This window comes from Podarcis raffonei, chromosome 10, assembly GCF_027172205.1.
Source record: "Podarcis raffonei isolate rPodRaf1 chromosome 10, rPodRaf1.pri, whole genome shotgun sequence".
NCBI lineage: Eukaryota > Metazoa > Chordata > Lepidosauria > Squamata > Lacertidae > Podarcis > Podarcis raffonei.
In genome coordinates this window covers 44,921,752-44,936,289 of record NC_070611.1, presented here as the reverse complement: position 1 = coordinate 44,936,289, position 14,538 = coordinate 44,921,752, and the positions used below count along the sequence as shown (strand labels likewise).

Genomic DNA, 14,538 nt, shown 5'->3' with positions numbered 1-14,538 from the left:
GCCCATCTTGGTTATCAGATTGTTCTCACAAAATACACCTTCCTGAGGTAGCCAAAATTCTTACAAAGTCTTCCGGCAGATTTCTTTGAGCCATGTGCCTACCAGTCATCAAAATGCACATTATCCCTACCAATATAAATTCCTTCTTCAACAAGCAGCCAATGGAGAAAAAGTAATTTGGATTGGGCTCATGGTACGGAGGGGTGGGGAGGGATTTCTCTTTGCCCCTGCACTAATTTTATCCTTTGGGGCTAATAGCAGTGCTCCACAGGGGCTGATCTGGATTGGGTCCACACAGTGTGAACAGAAAAAGTTAAGACTTCTTCCTCCATGTTCCCAATCACCACGCACATGTGTATTTTTTTTAAGAGAATAAAAATATTTGGGGATTGTAATATGGAACTCAAATGTAACAGCGAATCACTTAATCAGAAGATATTTTGTTCATCATCTAAGTAATGACAGGATTCCTCCAACTGTTCACAACAGGTGATCAAAAATCTCTCTGCTGGGGGAAGGGGGTTTAATGAAATGACACAGCTTCTTTATTCCATTGCACAAGTTATAGTTATGAAGATTTTCCCATGTTACTTTAAAATCTTGAAACCATTCTTTCTTGTTCTTCTCTCAGTGGCCCTTAAAAGTACCTGTTAGACCAGGCATCCCCAAACTCGGCCCTCCAGCTGTTTTGGGACTACAACTCCCATCATCCCTAGCTAACAGGAGCAGTGGTCAGGGATGATGGGAGCTGTAGTCCAACATCATCTGGAGGGACACAGTTTTCCCATCCCTGGGCTAAAACTTAACCAAATAATGTACTAGCCAGCTACTGAGTAGAAAGCTTGGAACCCAAGTAATATCTGGATGGTGGTGTAATATGGCCTCCTCCCTATTATGTCAGCATTGCTGGAGGGCGAATTTGGGGATGCCTGTGTTAAACCTAAACTGGCCCACTGACCAGCAATAAGTCCGATATGTGTCTCTCTGTCACAGCAGCTGTAGTTGGCACAGCAAAAATATAGTAGTCTCTCTCACAAACCACCTTCCACTGACTGGCCCAAGTAGAAATTTTACAGTTACTCTTCCCAGCCGTGTGTGTGTCTGTGTTTGTGTCTGTATCCAACTCAGGAAAACACTTTGTGCATCTATTAAATCTTTTACCACAATATATTTGCTAGACTTTAAGATGCCACAAAACTCCTTGTTGTTTTTGCTGCAGCAAACTAACAACAACAACAATAATACAGCAACCCAAATAGTAAACAGCCTTTCTGTCTCTGGTATACAAAGTCTCATTTTTTGACAGAAGGTGAAGGTTCTTTTCTGGTAATTTGCTTGAACAAGCCATTCAGGAGTTTAGTCTTTGTCTCTTTTTCTGTGCCCTAACTTCTCAACAAGAAGGGGGGGAAGGAATATGTACAACTCAAATCGTCGTCATCAATTGTCTTAACAACAATCTCAATTCAAGTGTGCCAATGCAACTTTGATAATATTTCTTTCTACATACCACAGGTCTACATACCACATTGCTGGCAGAAAGTGAGGAGGAATTAAAGAACCTTTTAATGAGGGTGAAAGAGGAGAGCGCAAAATATGGTTTGAAGCTCAACATCAAAAAAACGAAGATCATGGCCACTGGTCCCATCACCTCCTGGCAAACAGAAGGGGAAGAAATGGAGGCAGTGAGAGATTTTACTTTCTTGGGCTCCATGATCACTGCAGATGGTGACAGCAGTCATGAAATTAAAAGACACCTGCTTCTTGGGAGGAAAGCAATGACAAACCTAGACAGCATTTTAAAAAGCAGAGACATCACCTTGCCAACAAAGGTCCGTATAGTTAAAGCTATGGTTTTCCCAGTAGTGATGTATGGAAGTGAGAGCTGGACCATAAAGAAGGCTGATCGCCGAAGAATTGATGCTTTTGAATTATGGTGCTGGAGGAGACTCTTAAGAGTCCCATGGACTGAAAGATCAAACCAATCCATTCTTAAGGAAAGCAGCCCTGAGTGCTCACTGGAAGGACAGATCCTGAAGCTGAGGCTCCAATACTTTGGCCACCTCATGAGAAGAGAAGACTCCCTGGAAAAGACCCTGATGTTGGGAAAGATGGAGGGCACAAGGAGAAGGGGACAACAGAGGACGAGATGGTTGGACGGTGTTCTTGAAGCTACCAGCATGAGTTTGACCAAACTGCGGGAGGCAGTGGAAGACAGGAATGCCTGGCGTGCTCTGGTCCATGGGGTTACGAAGAGTCGGACATGACTAAACGACTAAACAACAACAACCACAGGTCTCTCAACTCCCAGCTAATACACCTATTTATTCTTTTAATCTGTTTGTTTTATCTAACCTTCTCCCACACACAGTCAGGCACGGGTTAATTAATTTATTCTACAGTGGTACCTCAGGTTAAGTACTTAATTCATTCTGGAGGTCTGTTCTTAAACTGAAACTGTTCTTAACCTGAAGCACCACTTTAGCTAATGAGACTTCCTGCTGCTGCCATGCCGCCGGAGCATCATTTCTGTTTTCATCCTGAAGCAAAGTTCTTAACCCAAGGTACTATTTCTGGGTTAGCGGAGTCTGTAACCTGAAGCGTATGTAACCTGAAGCGTATGTAACCCGAGGTACCACTGTATTTAGCAACATTTATATACCACTCAATTGTAAATAGAACCTCTAAGTGGTTTACAAAAAATAAACAAGAAAATTGTCAACAAACCATAAGTGTACAATGGAAACCTATAAATGCCTACACATAAGTAAGTCCCAATGAGTTCAATGAGGCATACTCCCAGGTAAGGCAGAAGAGAACTGCAGTCTTAGTTGATTTTAATAAGACTTTTATGTGTAAAATTCTAAAGAAAGATATTGCCGCCTGTTGCTGAGTAAAACTACCACGATAGAAATCACCAGAATTTTTCCCCACTTTAATGTTTTAAAAAGAAGAAGATATTAATATGTTAGAATTAGGATATGATAAGTAAGAGCAATGGAAGCTGGTGAAATAAAGGGCACTTGAGCAGGTAGGTTTGCCTTAGCTCTTTAGAGAAGTGATGCCTATTATTGAGGAACCAGACACTCCAGTTGACCAAGTATTTTGAGCACATCTGTCTGTATGATTTCTCAGTTGTCTTTAGGTAGACAATTGAGTTTTGTGCTGGATCCTGTGCACTGATCAGCCCAGCAAACCACTCTAAAAGGAAGCCAGTTGCAGAGTTTCCGAAACTTCTCACAGCAAAGAAATGAAGCAGAACACTTGGCATTTCCAAGGTTCTTCTTTATATGGGGACAAATTATTTAGAATCCCGGGACCATTTAGGAGATAATGTTGTACTGTACTCATGTATAAAAACTCAGTTACTTCAAAATGGATGTCACAAGCATCTATCTTGTACTTGGGACTAGGAATGGAAATAAAATTATCTCATAAGTGGTGGTCCTGGGGATTAATCAAGAAGAAAAAGGAGAAAAAATTGTAACCCTACTTGTACCTTGCAAATGCACAACTCAAAACATATTGTTAGACTACATAGCAACAGCAGGATTGCCAACTTATTCTTACTGGCTCTGCTCATGTGAGTTTAAGAGCAACCTGCTGTGCAAAAAATAAACTTCTTTTAATCTATAGCTTCATGGCATCCTAGCAAACTGATGAACTTCATTTTCAGCATCCACACACTGAAAGGTAAAGCTTTGTTAAAAATGAAAATATGCCAAATATTTTGAGTCTTCCCACCTTGTAAAGGGACTCTGAATAAACTGATAGATGCTGCAACCTGTGCTTTAAGGAGTAAATCCCCTTGACCACAGTGGGACTTACTTAGATGGATGCCAGCTGATAAACACAGAAGCTCAGGCTGGATGTTTTTTGCACCACTGGCAAAGCTTCACCTGTTTACTTTTTGTATATCAGACTGCTGTTAAATGTACAGGAGAAAATGGGAGGGGAATCGATATATCTACCATTGGTTTCGCCTTTATTGTGACCCCTGGCTCCACCTACCATTCACTGCCTCTCCCTCCATCCCACCAAGTCCAATGAGAACTGGTCAACAGTATTAATAGTGGCTTACCTCTTAGGTTTGCTGTAATGATTCTAAATGTATGTGAGGCAGTATGAGCATATAATATTATAGATTATACAGGATTCACTAGGTATTATTTTCATGATACAGACAAATTGCATTTGTCTTGGAAAGTAATTTATTGAATTGAACTGACCAAAGGCCATGGCAGTTACAAATATAAAACAGGAACAACAATCCATATTAACTGACAATACCAAATTATGAACAAAGCAAATTATAATCTAAACCACAGTTATTCTGATCTTCACCTTTCTGAGGTAGAATAATGGTGCAATTTCTGTGATCAATAACCCTGTAGGAGAGATCATGGATTCTAAGCACCTTAGAAATGTAAGATGCTGATTATTGAGAGGAAATTAGTGAAATGAAAGCTCTTGTGAAAATAATGATCCATCTTTTCACTATCTGCAGAACACACATGAGAATAGCAGACAAGTCTAGGTACACACATACACATGTATTTCTGGCATAATTTCTAGTTAGAATCTCTCTTCCATTCACAAACATAAACCTCTGACCCAGGATCTGGGAAAAATAAAAGACAAACCCTGGAAGTTGTTTAACCATTCTATGCTCATTTTGACTTCAATTATCCACAGAGAAACAGGATTGAAAAGAAGAAAAAGAACAGGAATGGAAGCACTGTCAGATCAGCTGTCTGGAAGGGAATCACTCAGGCCTCATTCCACAGGGAAAAGGCAGGCATTCAAAGCTAGAGCTACAATTTTCCTGGCTGACTAGATGCTCATTTCAGCCAAGGAAGGAACAGCACCTGTTCCAAGTGCCTGGTTTCAGAGAGTGCCAGGCGGTTGTGAAAAGGCAGGGAATAGCCTGAACTCTGCCCAAATTCCTGCATTGTGTTAGCAATGTGGAATCTAATCTTTTCTTGGAATCCACCTATCTGTGGACCTTTTAGTCTCAGGAAAGGCTGCCAAAGCCAGGTCCCTGTGTATCCAGCCTTTGTTTATATCTTAACCAGTTCTCTGTCCCATTGCTAAAAAGCAGCGGCACATTTACCACACACTCACAAATCCCCTTCCGGACAAACGGTGAGCCTGTAAGGGACCAAAAGGGGGAAGGGACTACAAACTTCCCCGTCTGATTCCCTAGAGATCAAGAGTTCAGACAGGCAGTGAGAGTGTCATCATACCTGTATTTATGAATAAAGAACTCCAAGAGCCAGAGCTGTCATATCTGCATCCTTCCTCTGCATGTAGAAACAGGGGAGGAGGAAAGGGGAGGGGGAGGAGCGACTAGCTTTAACTGGATTGTACCGGCAGCAGCTCCATCACAATTCAATCTGTCAAGGACTGTACCAAGAAATGTGTTTCTTCAAGATTTAGACAAAAGAGAAAGGGGGGGGGAGAGAGAGAGAGAGAGAGAGAGAGAGAGAGAGAGAGAGAGAGAGAGAAACGCTTCCCAACCCAGAAATTGCAGTCGCTCCCATACTGAGCAACCTGGGCTAAAGGCAAAACTTGCATGCAAGTGAAAACAGGCCCCTGCACGCACAAAAGACTCGGGCCTGAGGGAGACAGGAGATTTCGTAGGAAGGGGTTAAGTATGCAAAGAGCATGGAAGGGCTGGGGTAAAATTACCTGGATGAAAGCGCCAAGGGGGGGGGGAAGGAGAATTATTCCTTTCTGGTTACCCTGAAAACCCATATAATGAAGGTGCTGCGAGTGTAATTACTCTGGCTTGTTTGGCATGGCAGGGCATCGCGCTGCCACGGGGCCAATTTCCTCTCTTCTTCTCCCAATTAGCATGCCAAGTAGTCCAAACAGCTCACTGGGCACTGATTGGAGAAGTGGACTAGCAGCCAAATACCCCTTCGTCCAATCAGGAGGCAGCAAGCGCTCTGCTACAAGGCTTCGGCTCCTTCCTTCATTTTATGTCCTTCCGCCGCTATCATTCTCTCCTCTCCTCAGGAGACTCTAAAGGGAGTGATAAAAACCGCGAATCTTCCCTTCCCTTCCCCAGCTGGTCTCATTCACAGCTCCTGGCAGCCCCGGCTTCCTCAAGGGACCCACTAATGAAGACGGCCAACGTTAATCTCTCTCCCCCCTTTCCCCTGATGGGTCGATTTATACTTCCACAGAGAGTCCTGGCTCCCAGCCAGAGGGCTCAGAACATTCTTCTTATTCAGAGAGAGAGAGAGAGATGGGGAAAGACGTGTTCTCTCTCTCTCTCTCTCTCTCTCTCTCTCTCTCTCTCTCTCACACACACACACACACACACACACACTATTCCAAATGCACACTGAGACAGTAGATTTCGGAAAACGCCTAAAGGGGGCATTACAAAGCCAGAGAGGTGTTGAGTAACACCTTTACATTTCTAAACAGCCCCTTTTATCCCCAAAGAGCTTTGCAGAGATCTGGGGGGCTACAAGGAGACAGCGGCTCTCCGCCTGCCACCCGCATTACACATACAAAGCTGGGAGGGCTGGAGATTATCAAGGGCTGGAATAAAAAACGGGAAATTCAGACAGGGAGAGAGAAGTACTCATCCAGACTGGAACCCAGCCAAGACAAAGGGCTTCAATGCATTGTAGTCTCAAGCTGCATGCTCAAGATCACCTGTTAATCCTGACGAGGTTCCCTTCGGGGGACTTTCCCCATCTTTTGCACATAAAATGAGGAGTGGCAGAGGACAGGCGCTTTTCACGTTTCCAATTCGTGGGCTTAATGCTGATCTGTGATTCTTGAGAACAGAACCAAGGGTTTCTAATTATTCTAGATTGACTACTCTGAAGTAAAAGAGTTCATCCCCCCACCCTTTCATTTTGACAGGTTGGAAATAATTCAGGGGAGCTTCAAAGAGTCCAGAAGACAAACGTTATAAGGCTCAAAGATCTAGTATGTGTAACCTACAGAAAGAAGATTAACACATTTATAACCTTAATAAACAGCAATGTGGGTTTAAGGATCACTGAAATCATCAGGATTTAAGGCTGCTTCACACAATATATTCTTCAGGTGTACACAAAGAAATTTTAAGTGTACACCTGAAAATGTGATGTGTGGGCAGGACAAACACATGTTTGGAAATGTGTGTATTATTATATAGGAATGCTAATCACAAAGCCACAATTGACTGAAGCTCCCAGCTAAATTAAAAAGGTAAAGGGACCCCTGACCATTAGATCCTCGCTTTATTGGCCAAGGGAGCCAGCGTACAGCGATGGCAAACTCAGGTAATACACTAAAAAGCCTTTATTTCCATGTAATTGTGAGGACAGGGCTGTGAGAAAAGCCATCCCAAAATACTGTTCTGTCATACCACTCCATTTGTAGGTGGCAAAACTGGAAGCATTTTACCTGATTTATGGGGGAAGGAGGAGAAAGGATGAAATGTAAGTCTGGGGCAAAACTCACCACCCTCTGCCAGAGCTCCTCTTAGCAGTGGACACTGACTCTCTCCCAACCCCAATTTTCCCCTTCTCCCAACATTTGACAGAGCTATTTAACCTCTCATCCTCTCCTGGTAACAGACAATTAAGGGTGGGCTAAAGTATGTATTTAATTTTTAAAAAACCGATTAATTAATCAAAACAGTATATTTATGGGAAGTTAAACAAAAGAAGCAAAATTTTGAACAGCTTTGGATACCTTTTATTCTTTATATGAAGCAGAACTATAATACAGACATTAATGAAAATACAGCATTTGCTTTATAGGTACAGAACAAATTCTCCCATAACTTACAAAGGCTATTATTATAGGTTTTTAGTGATAATTATGATAAACTGAATATTAGGGGGGAAATTCTGTAGTAATTATTGGTTATGGTTAAAATAAATATTTTCTACTTTGATTATGGATTATGATGTGTATGTGTATAGAGAGATAAAATTGTTCCTATTGGCTATTGTTCTGAAACTGTTGTATTATTGATTACAGATAATGTATTTGTTGAATCAGTATACACTTTGTTTATTTATAATTTAACGATCACAAGGGTGGTCAACCTTTTTTGCCAATATGGAGCACCTCTTAATTTTGAGGTAATACCATTCTAGTGCCTGCTACAGTGCATTTGCCATGAATTGGTCTTGCTTTGCCTCTAATCTACTGTACCAGGGACCAGGAAGCATAAGTGAGAAAGGCATGAGTCAGCATAAGGGAAACAGGCCTGAATGCAGACCTGAATTCAAGCCAGAATTAGGTCCACAGGCTCCCATACTGTGCCACAAATTCCTGCTGCCTATGCTGCTTGTGATACCAAACTGCTATACAGTGGTACCTCTGGTTGCAAACGGGATCCTTTCTGGAGGCCTGTTCACAACATGAGCAGAACGCAACCAGCGTCTGTGTGTGCGTGGGTCGTGATTCGCCGCTTCTATGCATGACATCATTTTGCGCGTCTGCGCATGCGCAAGTGGCTAAACCTGGAAGTAACCCTTTCCGGTACTTCCGGGTCGCCGCGGGATGCAACCTGAAAACGCTCAACCTGAAGCAAATGTAACATGAGGTATGACTGTAGGTTGGGCACCTATGAAATATAACATATCACTACTTCAGCTTAAATTTTTGACTATGTTACATCATTAGATACCTTTTAGCTCTGTGTGGACACTGATGAGCAGCTGACCATATAGAAAATGTGAGAAAATTTGCCCATATATAGTGCTATAATACAGTAGCCCATGGTTGGTTTTGTACTCGTTCTTTGGTTGTTGTTGCTCCACCCCTAGTTACTGATTTCTTCTGTTGCTATGGAGTGAAGATGTTAGTTCTACTTATCCCTCCATGCATTGCTGCAGTATTTTCTCACTATTTCATGGTTCTTTATGTAGGTAGTTCATTCTGTTTTCCCTCTGTTAAAAGTTAACGTACACGGATAACATTTTGTTTGCATTAGTGTCCAATTATATGTCATGTTTTCATTAAAATATTTTCCTGTCTTGATAGGAGAGTGGGAATCATTCTTTTTCAATACACCTTTGAAAGAAAGCTCCCAGGTTCTCTAATCTATCCCATTGCTTACCTGCCTTTGAATGTATGGAAGAGCGTAAAATAAGCTGTAAGGTGCATAAATGGTAGCATAAATGGTATTCTATCCAACAATTTTCTATACTTATTGGGGATATGGGTTTACTGTAATTTTTGTTCCTGATTTTTTCTCTTGCTTGTTTTGTACATATTCAAAAATGTGTATGAATGATTTCAAACTACTATATTTTTCAGATTACTGTACTTTATAGTTAATTACATTTGTTTGTGAATACAAATCCAGAGCTTGTTAGGGTAGGAGAAGTGCTCCTATTGAGGCCTAGAAACATACACTCCAACTTTCCCAAATTAGCCAGGAAAGCCACAGTTGGGTGCTATTAATCATAGCCATTCCAAATCCAGTTTCTGTACATAACCTATGGGAGCCTTCCCAGACCCACTGAAAGAGGCGGTTATTAAACCGCTTTTTAAAAAGACATCTTTAGACCCGGCCAATATGGTCAACTATCGCCCAGTCTCAAATCTACCATTCTTGGGCAAGGTGATTGAGTGGGTGGTTGCTGAACAACTCCAGGCATGCCTGGAGGATGCAGACCATTTGGGTCCCTTCAGTCGGGATTCAGGCCTCATCATGGGACTGAAACTGCCTTGGTTATGCTGACCGATGATCTCTGGTGGGCTAGGGACAAAGGTGAAAGCTGTTTCCTAGTTCTGCTGGCTCTCTCAGCGGCCTTTGACATCATCCACCATGACATCCTTCTGGACTGTCTAGAGGGGCTGGGAGCTGAGGGAACTGTTATAAAGTGGTTCTGCTCCTTCCTCCTGGGCCATGTTCAGAAAGTGGTGTTGGGGGATAAGTGTTCAGACCTCTGGGCTCTCACTTGTGGGGTGCCTCAGGGTTCCATCTTCTCCACCATGCTTTTTAACATCTACATGAAGCTGCTGGGAGAGATCATCAGGGGTTTGGGCTGGGTGTTCATCAGTATGCACATGATACCCAGCTCTACTTCTCTTTTAAATTGGGACCAGTGAAGGCAGTGAAGGTCCTGTGTGAGTGCCTGGAGGCGGTTGGAGGATGGATGGCGAGTAACAGGTTGACACTGAATCATGACAAGACAGAAGTACTGTTTCTAGGGGACAGGGGGAGGGTGGGTGTGGAGGACTCCATGGTCCTGAATGGGGTAACTATGCCTCTGAAGGACCAGGTGCGCAGCCTGGGAGTCATTTTGGACTCACAGCTGTCCATGGAGGCACAGGTCAATTCTGTGTCCAGGGCAGCTGTCTACCAGCTCCTTCTACTGCATTGTACTCCTTCTACTGCATTCTACTGGACTACTGCATTGTATTCTACATGGGGCTACCTTTGAAGGTGACCTGGAAACTAAAACTAATCCAGAATGCAGCAGCTAGGCTGGTGACTGGGAGTGGCCACCGAGACCACATAACACCAGTCTTGAAAGACCTACATTGGCTCCCAGTACGTTTCTGAACACAATTTAAAGTGTTGGTGCTGACCCTTAAAGCCCTAAACGGCCTCGGCCCAGTATACCTGAAGGAGCGTCTCCACCCCCATCATTCTGCCCAGACACTGAGGTCCAGCGCCAAGGCCCTTCTGGCAGTTCCCTCACTGCGAGAAGCGAAGTTACAGGGAATCAGGCAGATGGCCTTCTCAGCAGTGGTGCCCGCCCTGTGGAACACCCTCCCATCACATGTCAAAGAAATAAACAACTATCGGCAGCCCGATTTAGGAAAGTTTTTAATGTTTGAAGTTTTATTCTGTTTTTAGTGTTCTGTTGGAAGCCACCCAGAGTAGCTGAGGAAACCCAGCCAGATGAAGGGGGGGGGTATAAATAAATTAGTAGTAGCAGCAGCAGCAGCAGCAGCAGTAGTACTTGTATGCTGTCCTTCCAATGCATCTAAATTGCTCCAGGTTGTTTTATAACCGGTGAAAACAAAAAAACAAAAAATCAAACGAAAACAATAAAAACAGTGCAAACCAATAAAATACAGACCAGCAGAGCATATAAAAAATCATGTAAAAATGAGGGGTTGCCACATAAAAAATTATCCACCCAGCAGGTCAAGTGCCTTTTGAAATCAAAAAGTATTGACGAGGTGGCAAAACAAATTAGAGAAGGCAGAATGACAGAGCTCAGAAGGTAAAATGATCCATAATCTTGATACAGCCACGTGGAGGGCCCTTTCTCAGGACTCAACCATTTGTCCCTTGGCCATGGGCAAGACATGGGGAAGATGGAGCAGGGCAGGCTGTTATGGGAGGAGACAGACCCTGACTATCATCCTGGACACAAACCATGTAGGCTTATGCAGTGGAATCCAGCTGGTGTTTTTGCTTTTAAGTGACACATGCCTGCTTTGGTCCCATCCCCCCACCTTAAAACAAGAGACTCTCAGAATTGATGCCATTTCGGTTTGCAGCAGCAGCTGCTGCTAATGAGCAGGGAAGTCTGAAGGCAGAGGGAAGGTCAGCAGAGGAAGAATCAGAGTGTCTCTAGCTTCATTGCAGCAACAGTGGAGAGTAAAAGACTGTTTGTTTGTTTGTTTGTTTGTTTGTTTGTTTGTTGCAGACAAGGAGACTGAGGTAGCTAATGTCTTATCATTTCTGGTGGAGGGGGATCTTTTTTTCAGCTTTTTGCCTAGCTGCTGAGCAAGTATTAAGAGCAAACGGAGAGAAACTTGAAGAAAGATATTGGATGTGATTGGAAGATACAAACTCTTGCTCCTGCTCCAGGGCAGAAAAAAACACACAAACTTCTCCAAGCCTCTTCTCTTGTCAAGAAGCCATACTATTCCCCCTCCTGCATCCACTGGTGAATGCCAACCACCCTCACCACCACCACAAAAAATATAAAACAATTTAAAACATACACTCTCCTGTTTTGTTTCATGCTTGCTTGCCAGAGTATCTACTTTAGGGGGGGTATGTTTTGTTTTGTTTTCTGCTTTGCAGATGCAAACTTCCTCCCCGCCTCCCACCCACAATAGAAAAGAATATCAAACCTCCCCTACCTGAGAGTTAAATCACACCGAAAACATAATGGGACCTAGTTCTGAGCATATATGCAAAGGATAATGACACATTTTGTTGGAGGAGTAAGATGAGAATTACTCCCCCACTCCTAGTTGTTGAAAAACACACACACACAATTGCACCGCCACTTAAGTTATAGCTCCTGTTATAGAAGCATGCTCTCTCTTCCCAATACGTGCAGACTTTGTTACAAGTAAAGCAAAGGCTTCGTTAGGAGTAAAGACACTTTGCACATGCCCAGATGCACTCTTGTTTCAACGTAACATGGCCCAAGATTCTGGGTTGGTGTCTTTTTGTCTACATAAAGATAAGCACTCAGAGACTTAGTATAACTGATTGCAGTACAGTGGTACCTCGGGTTACATACGCTTCAAGTTACATACACTTCAGGTTACAGACGCTGCTAACCCAGAAATATTACCTTGGGTTAAGAACTTTGCTTCAGGATGAGAACAGAAATCGCACAGTGGCGGCGCAGCGGCAGCAGGAGGCCCCATTAGCTAAAGTGGTGCTTCAGGTTAAGAACAGTTTCAGGTTAAGAACAGACCTCCAGAACGAATTAAGTTCTTAACCCAAGGTACCACTGTATTAGCAACAGTGGCAGCTGGTAATTTCCACAGAGCTCGTAGTATCTTCCCTTCTCTGGCAGCTAGATCTACACATGGCTATCAGCAGCTGCCCTTCCATATTAGGACAATTAGCCAAGTCCCCTACACAACACACAGCATGTCTTCCCCACTAACCTGCCACTCCCACAGCTGCCTTCTTCCTCTCCCCTTCTTGCTGTTCTGCGCCACCTGCCTCCATGCCATGGGCGTAGCCAGGGGGTGGGGGCAGCTCCCCCCATCAAGTAAAACAAAAGAAATACTTAACTGACCAATCATGTCGGGTTTGCCCCCCCCCCAAGTCCTGTCCCTTCCCCAACAAAAATCCTGGCTACGCTCATGCTCCATATTGTTCAGTTGCTACTTCTCTCCCTGTGTCACTGCCATCAGCCAGCACTACGACAACAGAAGAAGAACGGAAGCGTAGAGGACAAATTGGTGAATTTGACCTTGCAATCCTGAAGGCTTTCCCTATTCTTGGGAAAATATCAACAGACTGTCTAATGACAAACATCTTAGTCTTTTGCTTCTCATCAAGCTAAGGGCCCCATAGTAAAAGACAGCGATGCATACCAAAAAGCCATGACCTCCAACTTTTTTGAACTACCTCTACGGATAACACTTAAAAGTGGAAGTAAAGAAGTTGTTTTGCTTCTGCCCTGACCAGAGTCGCAAACAATAGTAGGTTTGGCATCTGCTTTGTATGCAGTAGGAATTTTTGCATTTGCTGTTTCTACACCAGCAAAAAGACTGATGACAGCATTAGTGGAAAAACGTAAGGTGCACCCTTGCTGGAGATGACCAAAGACCAGTCTAGCCCAGGATCCTGTTCTCACAGTGGCCAGGCACATACCTATGGTAAGTCTGCAAGCCAAGACTTGTACAACAGTGCTCTCTCTGAGAGTGGAAGGAATACACAGACATCATGGCTAGCAGCATCTTCCATGAATTTGCCTAATCCTCTTTCAAATCCATCCAAGTTGCTTGCCATTACTACATCTCCTGGGAGCTATTTCCATAGTTTAACTGTGCGCCACGTGAAAAAGTGCCCCGTATAAAATGAATTTATGTTTTTATAAGTTGTATACCATATGAGAAATCCTTTGAGACTAAGATTGCAGGTCACTCGTCCTTTGTCACATGGAAAATGCTGCTTCCTGTTGCTCTGGGTGCTTCTATGTTCATGTACCTGAATCACCCATGATAACAAAAACCACTCTGCTAACTGGGTCAGTAAATAAACAGTTTCTGCAGAGCGACAGGGGAGCACAAAATACAAGCTTTATTCCTACCAGACTTCAGCGGCAGCTTTTTCATTCCACCTCACCAGAAACAAAGTCAGTTTGCAGGGTGCAATGTGACTGTGAGGGAAACGGTCTTATCTTATTCTGTCTATTATTCTTAGCATTTCTCTTCACCAAAGTACAGGCATTTTTGTATTGTCACTCCTGCTAGAGCCAAAAGGTTAAGCTTTCAGAGAGAGAACATTGTTGCTCTGAAATACGTATGGGGAGCCATTCACAACCAGCTCTTTGATCATTATTCTATTTCAGTTTGCAGTTTCCTGACACACATGGCACTGTGGGAGTCTTGGGAATTGCACCTGTACCCCCTTTTCCTAGTTCATACATTAGACATCAAATCTAAACATTAAAATTGATTATTCTGATTTGAAATGTAATTCAAACATTTTTTGATTGATTTTTCCAATACTCCTGGCTTACAAGATCACTAGCCACACAAGAAATAGTTTTGCTCATATAAAAGAAGGTTTTACATCCAGGGTGATAACCTGTTTAGATTCCAGATACTATCACTAGCGATGTGCTTGTTTTG

At 43.1% G+C, this 14,538-nt stretch overlaps 1 protein-coding gene across 14 annotated transcripts in view; it reads right to left on the bottom strand.

The window, feature by feature from the left end:
- The window catches only part of TCF20 (transcription factor 20), a 193,724-nt gene that overhangs the window by 130,720 nt on the left and 48,466 nt on the right, over positions 1–14,538 (bottom strand). Inside the window, exon 1 of one of the 14 annotated variants that reach the window (XM_053406436.1) lies at positions 5,244–5,320. The exons of 12 other annotated variants lie outside the window; for them this stretch is intronic. The gene's annotated coding sequence lies outside the window, so the exon portion shown is untranslated. Of the gene's footprint in view, positions 1–5,243; positions 5,321–14,538 lie in introns of those variants that run through there. One more of the 14 variants, XM_053406443.1, reaches the window with a different exon arrangement.